General features: G+C 35.2%; 1 long non-coding RNA gene across 3 annotated transcripts in view; it reads left to right on the top strand.

The window, feature by feature from the left end:
* The window catches only part of LOC125254924, a 127392-nt gene that overhangs the window by 65412 nt on the left and 47288 nt on the right, over nucleotides 1–14692 (top strand). Inside the window, exon 1 of one of the 3 annotated variants that reach the window (XR_007181796.1) lies at nucleotides 9426–9572. The exons of 1 other annotated variant lie outside the window; for it this stretch is intronic. This is a non-coding gene — a long non-coding RNA (uncharacterized LOC125254924). Of the gene's footprint in view, nucleotides 1–9425; nucleotides 9573–10171; nucleotides 10479–14692 lie in introns of those variants that run through there. One more of the 3 variants, XR_007181795.1, reaches the window with a different exon arrangement.

Below are 14692 nucleotides of genomic sequence, written 5' to 3'. Positions count from 1 at the left end.
TTACTTTGTATATGTATGTATGTGTATATGTATGCATGTACTGTATGATGCATGTATTTATGTTTGATACAGTGTTTATGTATTATCTCCTTATACAATAAATTTGAGCTTGGGAAAGGCACTTAATAAATAAAACTTATTATTATTAAATGTATTATTATTATATAAAGATGTACTTCAGTACAAAATGCATTCTAAAGTTCTGTTAAAGGGTTAGTTCACCCAAAAATGAAATTTCTGTCATTAATTACTCACCCTCATGTCGTTCCATACCTGTTAGACCTTCGTTCATCTTCTGAACACAAATTAGGATATTTTTGATAAAATCTCAGGGTATCTGATAAACACATAAGCAGCGATGTCATTGCACCTTTTGATGTTCAGAAAGGTAGTTGAAAACAACTATATTTGATGGATTACCTATTAACCGGTTTGTTATTAAAGACTTTTATCTTAATCTTCTTCGTCATCGTCTGCTAAGTGTGACAGGTATAACCATCAAGTATATTTTAGAAATATTTTCTAAGCTTTTTTATTATTATTTTTTCCCCTTTTTTAATATCATGAATTTCAAAATTTTGGAAGTTGCACCATATGACACTTTACAACCTGACCTAACCTTGTCATAAGTAGTCAAATTATCTAATATTTTAAGAGATTTGACACATTTCTTGTATGTGTATGCATGTTGGTTGCACCACATGACTTTGATTTGGTGGACAAATAATGTTTACGTTTCAAGAATTTAGTTGGTTACTCTTTATTTTAAGGTGTCCTTGTTTCAGTGTAATTATATTAAATACTGAGTAATATTAATTATCTATTTGTACTTACTATAGAATTAGATTAGGATTAGGTTAGTTGCATGTAATTATGCATAATTTATAATTATTACTATAGTAATTATATTCTTCATTATAAAATTAGGACAGTTGTACCGCCCTGGCATTTTATTTTATGTCCCACAAAATATCTATAAATATTGAAATAATTATAGATTCAGACAGAAAATAAGCATCATATCACATCGATTCACACTACGTTTACTCTAGCAGCATGTTGCAATGTGCGAAACTACATAACTCCCATTACTACGGTGAAAGCGCATTCACGTTAATAGGCTGTAGTTGGTGTCGAATTCTTTATATCAATGTTTGAAAGATTCCAAAATACTGTTGTCCATATTGTGAACAGCTAACACCAATCACGACCTTAGTTCTTTTGTAAAACCTTGTTAGTTATTCCTTAGATATTAGGGCCTTTGTGTCCAAAGCACAGCCTTGCTTTCAAGGAGTCGCGTTCGTGTTGACGTCGCAAGGAGTGCTATTGTTAGGAAACAAGCTCTTTAAATGTGCTAAATTCTTCAGCCCCCAAAGGTAGAACACACACCTCTCTTTGTGATGCAGCAATGCCGTGGAATATTGAGCCAAGGTGCCAACTGCTCCACAATGCTTTTCAGATGGCCCTGCACAAAGGCTTTTCTCACAGCATGACCCAACAATGGCTGTAACGGACCTTTTTGCTGTGCTAATGTGGGCCGAACTGTCATGCAGATCTACGTACAACTGCTACTCTCCACCCTGCAGCAAAAACCTCTTTTGTTTTAAACTCGTAGCTTTGGGGGTAATTCAGCTAATGGCTTGACAGGTTCTCACTCCGAGGGAGATTAGGAAGTCTTTGGCGGCTTCTGCAGTGACTTAGCACTGCAACAATTTGTTCTAATTAGGATCCATAGAAAAAAAGCCCAAAGCTAATATGGGATTGGCTAAGCATCTTAACTTTATTACTGGTTTGTGCTCTGCTGATTATAACACAACAATGGTATACTAAAAAAAAGGAATTGTGGAGAGGAAATAGTGCTTTGTTAGTTGTAGAGATTTTCACAGAGATTACCTCAATCCACCTGTAACTTAAATACATGTACACATTACTTTCAGAAAGGTTTTTGAATCTGTTTAAGTTAAAAAAAAAAATAATAATGACATTTTACAACCTAATTTGCCATGTCAAAAAAGCTCAAATAGTATAATTTATGACTTTTTGGCAGACAAAATATTAAAGATTAAAATATTTTAAAGTAACAAAAATAAAATGTCTATCAAAACATTTTAATGAGGTTTCATTTTAAGAATTGAATTTAAGAATTATTTAAAACACTCGATTTATTAGTACCATTACATAAATCTCATTCTTGTTTCATTTGTGCATGATTGTGATTAAATATTCATCACATTAAGTTTATTAGTTTATGGTTAAAACTGTGCAATCCAAATGAATTGAAATTTTCATATGCAATTGAAATGCAAAAATCATATATTTTGAGTGTAGACGTGGTGTAATGTTGAAGCTGCAAGTTATGTATAAATTGCAACTTAAATGACATAGTTAACAAAAACTCCAAATGTTTCATCCTCTCATTTAGTTTGGTATTATTTGTATACAATAGTTTTTATTAATATTTTTACTTAGCTTTTTTATTTTCATCTTTAGAAATTTTGCTGTGTGTTTTGGACTTTTTGTTTTTTAATGAATACAGTTTAGGTTTAGTTTTAATTTTTTTATTTCAATTTTAGTTTATTTATTTATATTTTCCAGTTTATTTCCACTAAATTTAGTTCTTCAACTTGAACTTATTTAAGTTAATTGCCAAGGAAACATTTCTTTTAAGGCAACTTTCCTTTACTTGATTTTTATTAATCTAATTTTTATATTTTATTTCAGCTTTATTTTTCAGTGATCAAAATGTTTTTAATAGCTTTAGTAAACAATAAAAACCCCGATCCTCTCACAAATGCTTTTCACTCAGATATATTCTTCAAAAAAGATGCCAAAATGGTTGCACAACAATCTCAATGTAAAAAAGTAAAAAATTTCAGCATTTTTAAGTTTCACGTCAATCCAGCTAATGGTTGTGTACTTAATGTGACCACCGGGTCACACACTTGCCCCGTGAAAATAAAGTCCAGCAGCCTCCAGGGCCCAAGTATTAGCACCTCATTAAAGTAACACCTTCCTCTAGCTGCAGGGCCAAACACCAGGGAGTACGACCCGAGGTGGAGAAGCCCGCCGGGCAGATCCTCCCCTGCTGAGGCCAGCGAGAGATCTCACACCTCCCCAGGGAAGGTTTTATGTTGCTGTTCACTCACCAGGGTGTGAAGAGACACTTGCGGAGCTACACGGCACAGCTACTGTTTAACAGCAGGAGTCTCTGTTTACTCTTCAGCAGGGGAGAACACACCTCTACTACTGTTTCTCTTTCAGCCTGTGACTCTTCACTCACTTATAATGACTTTACAGTTGTTGCTGATGTAGATAAACAATCATGTATTGTGTTTCTCATATGCCTGTCTTTGCCAATGATTCTGATTCTGAAAATTGGCTAGTTATTGAAAGTTTTTCAGTAACTGGTTTGGAATGGTGGCTGATGATCAATATAATGACAATGCAGTCAAATCTATCTATCTATCTATCTATCTATCTATCTATCTATCTATCTATCTATCTATCTATCTATCTATCTATCTATCTATCTATCTATCTATCTATCTATCTATCTATCTATCTATCTATCTATCCTTCTATTGTTGATCTATATCTATCTATCTATCTATCTATCTATCTATCTATCTATCGTTCTATCGTTCTATCTATCTATCTATCTATCTATCTATCTATCTATCTATCTATCTATCTATCTATCTATCTATCTATCGTTCTATTGTTTATCTATCTATCTATCTATCTATCTATCTATCTATCTATCTTTCGTTCTATCGTTCTATTGTTCTATCTATCTATCTATCTATCTATCTATCTATCTATCTATCTATCTATCTATCGTTCTATCGTTCTATCGTTCTATTGTTTATCTATCTATCTATCTATCTATCTATCTTTCGTTCTATCGTTCTATTGTCTATCTATCTATCTATCTATCTATCTATCGTTCTATCGTTCTATCGTTCTATCGTTCTATTGTTTATCTATCTATCTATCTATCTATCTATCTATCTATCTATCTATCTATCTATCTATCTATCTATCTATCTATCTATCTATCTATCATTCTATCGTTCTATCTATCTATCTTTCATTCTATCGTTGATCTATCTATCTATCTATCTATCTATTGTTCTATTGTTGATCTATCTATCTAACCTTCTATCCTTCTATTGTTAATCTATCTATCTGTCTTTTGTTCTATCGTTCTATTGTTGATCTATCTATCTATCTATCTATCTATCTATCTATCTATCTATCTATCTATCTATCTATCTATCTATCTATCTATCTATCTATCCTTCTATCGATTGTTATATTGTCTATCTATCTATCTATCTATCTATCTATCTATCTATCTATCTATCTATCTATCTATCCTTCTATCGATTGTTATATTGTCTATCTATCTATCTATCTATCTATCTATCTATCTATCTATCTATCTATCTATCTATCTATCTATATATATCTATCTATCTATCTATCTATCTATCTATCTATCTATCTATCTATCTATCTATCTATCTATCTATCTATCTATCTATCTATCTATCTATCTATCTATCTGTTCACTTCAGAATTAAAATTTCCTGATAATTTACTCACCCCCATGTCATCCAAGATGTTCATGTCTTCATTTGAAAAGAAATTAATGTTTTTGTGGAAAACATTACAGGATTTTTCTCTATATGGTGGACTTCAATGATTATCGACGGGTTGAAGGTCCAAATTACAGTTTAAATGCAGCTTCAAAGGGCTCTACACGATCCCATATAAGGAATAAGGGTCTTATCTAGTGACACAATCTGTCATTTTCTAAAAAAATAAAATAAAAATAATATATTTTTTAACGACAAATGGTTACCATCTTGCACTGCTCTGCGATGCGCCACGCATTACATAATCACGCTGGAAAGGTCATGCATGACATAGGTGAAAGTACCGAGCAAGTGTGTCCATAGCGAACATGTAAAGACTAAGTCAAACAGCCTTTACAAAAAAAAAAAAGTAAAACAAAGATGTTGGATGATTTTGAAGTTGGAGAAGAAAATTAGATGAAGTATTTTACCCTACCACGGTACTTCCGCCTACTTCATGCTTGACCTTTCCAACTTGATTATGTAATGTATGGCGCATCACAGAGCAGTGCAAGATGAGCATTTGTGGTTTAAAATATATATGTACAGTAGGCAACATTTAAAGTAAGTCAAAAAAGTTAATCAAAGTTGTCCTAATAACTAATATATAACTATATATATATAGAAAATGACTGATCGTTTCACTAGATAAGACCCTTATTCCTTGTCTGGGATTGTGTAGAGCCCTCTGAAGCTGCACTGAAACTGCATAAGTAATGCACTGTAATGTTTTCCTCAAAAACCATAATTTCTTTTCGACTGAAGAAAGAAAGACATGGACATCTTGGATGACATGGGGGAGAATAAATTATCAGGAAGTTTTAATTCTGAAGTGAACTAATCCTTTAATACTTTTATTCAGCAAGGATTCATTAAATTGACCAAAAGTGTCATTAAAAACATTTATTTAAAAAAAAAAAATGCATATATATAAAAAATCTATTTCAAATAAATTTACCAAAGAATTCTGGAGAAGATGTATCACTGTTACCACAAAAAAAAAAAAAAAAAAAAAAAAAAAAAAAAAATATATATATATATATATATATATATATATATATATATATATATATATATATATATAAAATACATTTTTCTAGAGCAGCAAATTTCAAAAGCTGAAAATTAATTGTTGCCAAAGGAATAAATTACATTTTAAAATATATTAAAAATAGAAAGAAAGTTATTTTAAATTGTAAAAAAATATTTCACAATATTATTGTATTTTTGATCAAATAAATGCTGCCTTGGTGAGCAGAAGAGACTTCTTTCAAAAACATCAGACCCCAAAACTTTTAATGGTAGTGTGTGTTTACATAATAGGATTTCAGTAATCTTTTCATAATTACACCAGCAAGACAGTTATGTAAAGTATCTTTATTTGAGAAATTACCACTTTACTGTTTTCAAGTGTAAAATTTTAAATTGCAGTTCAAAATATTACTTCAATTTATCACTTGCAATGTGCAATAATTCAATATTGATAATTATTTCCATTCTGTTTAGATAAAGTTTTGATTAACTGATTAGCTGGAGCACCTACTAGCTGCCTGACTATATCATGTTATAAGGGATAATGATCTTGACATGCTAATCACACAATGTTTTGGTGCTGGAAGTCTTGACGTAAGTGATGAATGATGTTCAGATTCCCGCTGGGTGAAACAAAAGCAGGACTCCTGCCTCACCTTGTCGAGCGGCTTGTTTGGACTAGAGTCTTAAAGGGAGGTGTCAAAGTGTGCCTCTCAACTGTAAGATGCTTTCCTCTGGAGCAGCAGGACCCTCGTTCACACACAGATAATCACATCCCCTGGTTCCAGACCTACAGAGCTCCCAGATGCTAACCTTTCCTTTTCATTATGCACATATACACATATTTTGCTGTCTAAACATTTTCAAGAGTTAGGAGAGGACATAATAACCAAAGTATTACTGATCTGGGTAGGGAGCTAATGCTAAGTAGCTAAATTTTGTTAATGTAGGTTTATATAACTATTAGAAAATAATTATATAGTTTATACAAGTTTAATTTTCAATATGTTTTCATTTGTATTTCATTTGCTACATAAATGTAAATGTTTGCATTTAGCAGAAGTTTTTTTTTTTTTTTTTTTTTTTTTTTTTCCCAAAATGCATAAATTATACATTTCCCTGTATGTGTGTTGCCTGAGAATAAAACTCTTGTCATTGTTATCACAATGTTCTAGCACCTGACCTACATGAATATAAAAAGGCAATCTACAGTGTGTATGAGAAGCTATGCTATGTGGACATATGTTGTGGTGTTTGTTAGGTGTGACATGCATTTAATGTATTGATGATTATTATTGTACAAACATATTATTATTATATTATTAACATATTATTATTATTATAAGCAAAACCATTTTCAACGATAATAATCAGAAAAGGCTCTTGAGAAGAAAATAAGCATATTAGAATGATTTCAGAAGGATCACATCACACTGAAGACTGGAGTAAACTGCACAAGAATAAATTGTGTTTTTAAATATTTTAAAATAATAAAAAAAAATAGTTGTAATAATTCACAATATTTTATTGTGTTTTAATTCAAATAAATGCAGCCTTGCAAAACGTTAAAACGTCAAATATAGACATAATATTGAAATAAAACTATTAGTATGTGCAAAGTGAAATTCCATCACCAGTAAAACAGGTTGTTGGTAATGCAAGGAATATATATTCTTATGGAATTATTTTTCTTTATATATTCATGATCCTTTTCCATGACCCAATGAATTGAGGTTAAATTGCAGCAAATTTAATTTTGTACCGATATCAAATTCTGTGGTCATGGTCATGAAGGTTTATTTTAATGGTATTTAGCGGATGTGAAGTGAAGGAGGAGATGGTATCTTTGTGTTTGCACGGCTTATAACTGACCCAAGGCCAGGGCCTGGGACAGACTTGACCTCCGATTCATCAGCCTGTTGATGGGCGGCCTTGAGCCAGACCATATTGCTTTTAAATCACTACAGCCTTGACATCAGAGTCATTTTTCATGATTCTCACTTTATTACATTATACTTTATTACATATACACATTAAATCATAATGTGGTTTCACGCTCATTATACCAAAACAAATATGTGTTTGTGGACTAGAGAGCATTATGTATGAACTGAAATGAAAAAAAAAAGGGGAGGTGAAAGATTTCCATGGAAATGTGAAATGTGAGTCTAAAAATAGCTTCATTTCCATGACCAGATCCTGAAACCTATTTATGTATTCACTGAGCGAATGAACAATTAAAGTGCACAGATTGGCACACGAGAGGTGGGAGCCAGCATGGGGTTTGTGTCAACACCGCTGGCGTCTCCTCTGCTCTTATCCAGTTGTTGATATCCATTTGAGTGTTCCCCACTGAGATCCATTAATAAAACATTGGAAAAACATCTCATCCTTCAGAGCAAAAGATAAAACAAATCAAAGATGTTTTGGAGGAAGAGCACATTATCTAATCTGAATATCATCATGTTCAATAATGCTCAGTGTTTTAGAGCCTTTTGGCAATACATAGTAAGTGTAACAATAATTCATCCTGAACTAGTTTCTCTGAAATTTTGGATTGTGCCCTTAATTTATTGGATATTCCCAAGATCTCAGCTTTTTTTTTTTTTTTTTTTTTTAATCGCTGACATTTGCATTGCAGCTTTCATTGGGTTTAAAGGCCAGAAGAGATGGTGTAGTTCTCTGAGACTTGAGAAAGTCTTTGCTTTGAGCCGAAGTCTGTTCTGCTGTCCGTCAGGACGTGCAGGTCACTTTGAGAGGCTTTAAATATGTTGGCCACATTAGCTCCTCTGTTTCAGTAATGCGCTTAAATGTTGGACTGCAAGTATAGAAGCCCCTCTTCCACTGCCATTAGTGAATAGGCTACTCTTTCCCAAAGTTGATGCCTTCTTCGTTGGGTCCCATCTGCTGCGATTGAAAGGCCTTGAAAAGGGTTTTCTTTTTGGATTGTTCCCATATCTCTTGTTGGCAGCTGAGTTCTCTGGGCAGACACACTGGCCCTAGACTTCCCCTCCCATTCCATTCTCACTTTCTCAGGCCTTTCAGGAAGGCAGGCTTAGAAAAAAGGAGGAATAAAAAAATGCTTGCCACATTCGGAAGGAAGGCCTCATCTGAGCTTTTTGTGTGATTGGTTTATTTTTAAGCGTGAAGATTCATATGGATGGCAGTAGTGTGTTTGCGTAAACCTCAAATCTTTGAGTCCTTGAAAATCAGAAATGGAATCTATTCACAAAGAGCCAATTAGCATTTAACATAAAAACCATTAGGGTACTCGTACGCCAATGGCCAGTTCTCCCTCTTGCTTCACACTGTTTGTTTGGAATGAATTACAATTCATTGAGAAGCTCGACTAAGAACCCCCTCCCAAGGTTAGTTGGAGTGTCCCAGCTCATATTCATATATGTCTTATCTGTTCTTCTCAAGCCTCTCTGTTTTCAATGCAAATAATGGTCGTGGTTCTGCAGAATGGCAGTCCTGCCCGGGTACCATCCCTCATTCAAGAGCTTTTGTGCCGCACCATTTAAAGAAGCTGTCAAGTTCTTTCTGCACTTGGCAGGGAAGGCCAAATCTACAGTGCCACAGAACTGGCAAAAAGGAAACTTTTTTTTTTTTTTTTGTTTGCTTGCCATTGTATAAGGCTGAGTGAAGGGGAATTTTAGCAACATGTAATTTACTCTTGAGGCTTTTACAGTACGTTGCCTTAGTGATGGTAATTTCTGCCTTTGTAGGTATGAAAGGATAACCATCAATCAGTTGTCAATTGGTCAATTGCAGAAGTGATGAAAAGGAAGGGCTTGAACAATTCCCCCTCTTTGGCTACCTAGAGGACTCGGAGTGTGTGGGAAAATATGGCAGCTGGATGGGTTAAGAGAGCGGATTAGGATCACAGGTACAGACCTGGTAAGACTTTAAACTTTAAAAGGATACCGATATTACTGAAGAGACAGTTAAAACGTTTAAACCAATGGAATATTGCCAAAGTAACTGTATTTTAGCTGACCACCTTTGGCTTTAAATGTGTTTCTTGTTTATTAATTTCTCAGTTAATGTTTACAGCAGTTTTACTTAATATTTCTATTTTCAATTGCAATTAGCCTCCTGTGGTTTTAACTCTGCGTAGTCTCTTGGGGATGATTGTTATGTTCGCACTGAGGTATAGATTGTTCAATTGCATATTTTACAGTTTGACTGTGAAAGGGGAGAAAACTGCTGAACTTTCTGACATCTATTCAGGAGTTAGTTGTAGAGCCCTGGATTTGTGGTGTCTATTTGAATCCCTCCCTTCAAAGAAAATCATGTTTATTGTGTAGTCTGCTACAATGCGAAAACATCCTGCCCCCGGAAAACCTACCCTCCACCCCCCCCCAGCAAAACTCTTCTCATCCACTTCCACTGATATTGATTTTGGTTTACATCTAGCATCGTCTGCAAGCTGAATGAACAGGATTACAGGCCGCGGAAAAGAGTGAGATATCATCAGCTTGTGATCCAGCCCGTGGTTTCCTAGCTACCGTATTGTCTATTCTGTTCCGCTATGTGAAAAATGTTGAATATCAACAATGGGTTTCAGTGCTGTATTGTTGAGTTTTGTATGAACTAATCTTGCTTCACTAAAAAAGACCTACAGCTTGGACAAAAGTCTATAGCCAGTGCATTCCTAGCTCCCCTTACACAGAGACAGACACAGTCAGAGAGAAGACACGCTGGGTCTCGGCTCGGCTCTCCTCTGCGAGCAGGTGGAACGCTGGATATATATGGGTCTTGGGCCTGCTGGAAAAGGCAGGCAGGGGAAAGCTAAAAAGCAAGGTAAGCTGACTCTTAGAAATTCATAGCAGCCTTTTTATCTTATGGCATGCGGTTGGCCTTGTTTAGAAACTTTGTGCTCAGGTGGGACTGCGTATATTTATGTGTGGTGTGTGTCAGCCGGTGCATGTGGGGCGGCGTGTGAAAAGCTGCCAAAAGGAGCATGCTGGTTGTTTTGATTTGGAGACAGATCACGTATAACTTTGCCACCTGAGATGCAGTGAGTCTAGTCGGGATTAGGGACGCGTGATCCTTGCTAATGGCTCTTAGAGAGTCTCTGTGAATCCGCAGTGGTGTGTGAGGTGTGAACACCTGTAAACACACAGATCCATGCTGGTACCTTTATACCTTCTTGATTTGCAGGTGCCTCGGGTCACAGACTAAGGCACAGAATATTTCTTGCCAAAAAGACACACGTTAATTAGAAAGAATGCTAGGCATATAGTTTGTTACTCTTTGCTGGCTGTTGCGAGCTTTCCGTCACGCCTTAAGGATTAATCAATGCAATGCAAGAGAAATTCGCCTGATGGGGGCGGGCTGTGTTGGGTTTAGGGATGTGTTAGCTTGAGTTATGCTAAGGATGATGCAATTCTGCACACTGACCTTTGTGACTCAACTCATTGTGATTTTTTTTCTTTATTTATTGTTTGACTTCATTTGATAAAGTGAGTAGAGTCAACTCAAATTGAATGCAACTGTGTGTTTTCACTGCAGATCTAAGCTTTTGGGGTTCATGGGGTTTGAAATGCTTTTGTCTTTTATCCAAAACGATTCAAGATTCAAGCCACGCTTTTTTTCAAGAAAACACCCAAACTCATCATCCTGGCATTGCTAGCACCCTGCTTAATCTCTCTTGAGCTACAAAACACTATAGTTGTACTAGCTGTGATGCTAGATTTGTTGGCTTTGAGCCACACTGGAAGAATAACTTATTACTGGGGGGACTTGAAGGACTTTTGGTACATGAGAGCATTGACCACCCCTTTTCCTACCCCACTACTGCCCTCTTTCTTTCCCTTCGCTACCTGCTCTTCCTCACGTCTGATCTCCTCCGCTGTGCGCTCAAGTCTGAAGTTCCCCCATACCCATCATTGTCAGTCAATTATAGGCTGGAACTGAACTAGAAAATCAGGTACAATCTAGCAATTAGTACAAAGGGTTTCCACTGTAGTGTAAAGGCAGGGATGCCGGACCCCAGCGGCTGTAAAAAATGGCCTTGATTGCCCACGGACACTGGAGTTTAGTGCTGCTTGGGTACACCCTAAAGATGCTGCCTCCTGCCCCACGGCTCCGAGCGGCAGAGTAGCGCATGGCGGGGTTCCTTTTCTGAGATCTCCTTTTGTGCGTGTGTGTTTTTGCCTCCCCTGCTTCTTCATTATCCATTTCTGCCATTACATGCACTCTAAGTGAGTGAAAGCAACAAAAGAGCAAGTTGTCGGCTGTGCAAGGAAGCAACATCTCTCAAAAGGGAAGAGATGTTAATGTAGTACAGTGATTGTAAGCCTGGCGGACAGTAAATGCACCGTCTTTTATGTTTTTGCGAACGCTGCGGTCTATAAAGCTTCATCGCGTTCTGTTTGGATGCCTGGTTTTAAAGGTAGACATTAAGTCAGGCTAAGAGCACATGTGGCCGTAAGCTCACAAGTGGAAAAACATCCAGCTCCAAGCGGCTGGGTGGTCAGAGACACCCACTACAGTAAATGTAATATTTGAGTGTGGTGTTTGGGACGTAGTTAACAATTGTGATTTATTTAAAAATAAATAATACCTGAAATAATGCCAATAGTGCTTCTGTAAAAAAACAAAACAAAAAAACTCATTGTAAACAATCTGATTATATTTTGGCAGTATTAAAGTGATTGATGATTAGGACAGCCAAATGGTTTGCACTTTTAAAGCAAATCAAAACAAAATTGCATTTACTTTCAACATATAATTTGCAACGTAAATTAAACATTTTGCTGTAATGTAATATTAAGCTCCTCTCTGTTTACTTTTGTTTGTCATTTTATTCTTCCTAATCTCATTGAGGTTTCTGATCAGCTTACTTGTGTAATTCAGTCACTTTGATCACAGGAATTACGTTTATGTTATAAGGCAACTTCAAAACGGTTGACTTTATTACAGAGCTTCAGAAAACATATTAATTCTTTTAAAGCTAGTGAAATCAAACACTTTTCTTAAATATCATGTTCATCCATTTTGCAAGAAAGAGACAATGTTTTTCCATTTATGTTTTGCTTCGGCTGAAAGGAGACTGTTTTTATTTAGTGTCTTTAAGATATTTAACACAAATCATAGCATGATTTTTCATGCTTTAGCTATTAATATTTAAAATTCTTTCTTTATTAATAATGCCTGCTTTCAGCACACATCATTTCCTCTTGGCTGTGCCGCTAACAAAGGCAGTCAGGCCAGGGGGGTTTAATACAGTGTGTCCATCCGTGTCTTCCTGCTCTGGCATACTACTCTTCTGGCCTAAACTCCCTGGAACTGGCTTTATTTTTCAGCCACTTTTGTTTTCAACTTATCCTGTCCGTTCTTTTGAGCACTGTTGAACTGAAACCACTAAATTAGCTGTTTGGCTTTGTGTCCCACTTGTTGGGATGTGAACATATGTCCACTCGGCTTAATATCAGCATGTCTTTGATGCTTTGTGGATGGGCTTCAGAAACATATGTGTCTCTTCTCTGACATCTGCTTGTCTTCCCATTACCATTTCACAGTTTATGGCAGAGAGCTGGTAAAACAAGCACCCTTATACTATTAATGATAAAGTTCTGAATGAGTTTATAGTCTATAATCTATGTCTACACGATTTAATAATTGCAAATATTAAATTATATATAGAATTTGAAATCTGACACATGAATTCAAAATCTGAATAAAGCAGAGAATTCTTTGGGTCAAATTTCTGAACTTACGGACTGTTACCCTGTTTGGCCTGCGTTTAGTGCTCTGCTGTGAATGCTGGGAAGGCACTGCTGTTAATATAATAGAGCAGATCTGCTTCGACTGAACACAATACAGTGTTAAGACCTGATCTGAGCTTCACTGTCACAGCCAAACGCTACATATCAGAGAGCGCCACAGGAATACAGCCATGTCCAGCACTTCAGACTGTCCCTGATGAACAGAGGATAGAAATAGGATTAGAGGGAAAATCATATAAGCAGTTAATTGAACAACAATACCTTTATTCAGAGAATGTTGGATCAGAATCTGAGAGCTCCACACTCCCAAAATAGAATGCTGGGATGTTTTTGTCATTTGATCCTTGAGTTTTTGAAATTTTACATTAAATTATTTGTTATTTTGTTACACAGTTAAAATACAATTGCACTGACAATAACGCTAATACATGTTGTTGTATTTACATATAAGAAAATATTTATCTTTTTTATGTAGTTCATTAGGTATTACACACATGCATAAGTAATTACAATGATTAGGGTTTGGTTTAGGGTTAGTTGCGTGCAATTATGCATAGTTATTACTGTAGTAACTACATGTAACATGTAACAAGGACGCAGTAAAATAAAGCATTACAGAATTTTCTTTAACACAGTTATCTTACATCTGTGATTTGACATCACGATACTCCAAAAACGTTGAGTACTGGGAGCTTTTTTTTTTTTTTTTTTCTTACTTGACATTGAAAATATTTGGTAAATATTTTAAGAGTTTTCATTAATTTTGTTGTTTCATGTGTTTAATCTAAATATAATTAATAATAATTACAGTAACACTAACAAAAAAATCTATTTAGAAGTTGCGGCTAATAATTATATATTTAATACATGTTATTCATTAGTTATTACAAAGTACTTACATGTGTAATTACAAGGTAATAAACAATAATTTAAAATTTTCTTTAAAACAGTGATCAACCATGTCTTATCTTACAGCATGATATTCCAAAAAGTTGCTGGGATATAGCTTTTTCACTTGATATTGATAGAAATCATGTTTATTAGTTATTAATCAGTATGTATATAATCAATAAATATATATCTAAAAATTAAACATATGTATTGCAATGTTTTCCTAGTAGATGAGTGGTAATTGATACACATTTGTTTGCATGTCAAATGTAGTTGAGAGGGTGCAAGAGTGTGTGTGTGTGTGTTGTCAGATTACAGGGATTCCTCTGAGTTTTCTCTGGGGAGGCCGGTCAGGATGGTGAGTCCCCAGGGTAAGACCACAGCACACTAGCT

Source organism: Megalobrama amblycephala, linkage group LG2, assembly GCF_018812025.1.
Source record: "Megalobrama amblycephala isolate DHTTF-2021 linkage group LG2, ASM1881202v1, whole genome shotgun sequence".
NCBI classification, from domain to species: domain Eukaryota; kingdom Metazoa; phylum Chordata; class Actinopteri; order Cypriniformes; family Xenocyprididae; genus Megalobrama; species Megalobrama amblycephala.
Note: the sequence above shows the minus strand (reverse complement) of the source record. Positions and strands in the feature narration are given on the sequence as shown.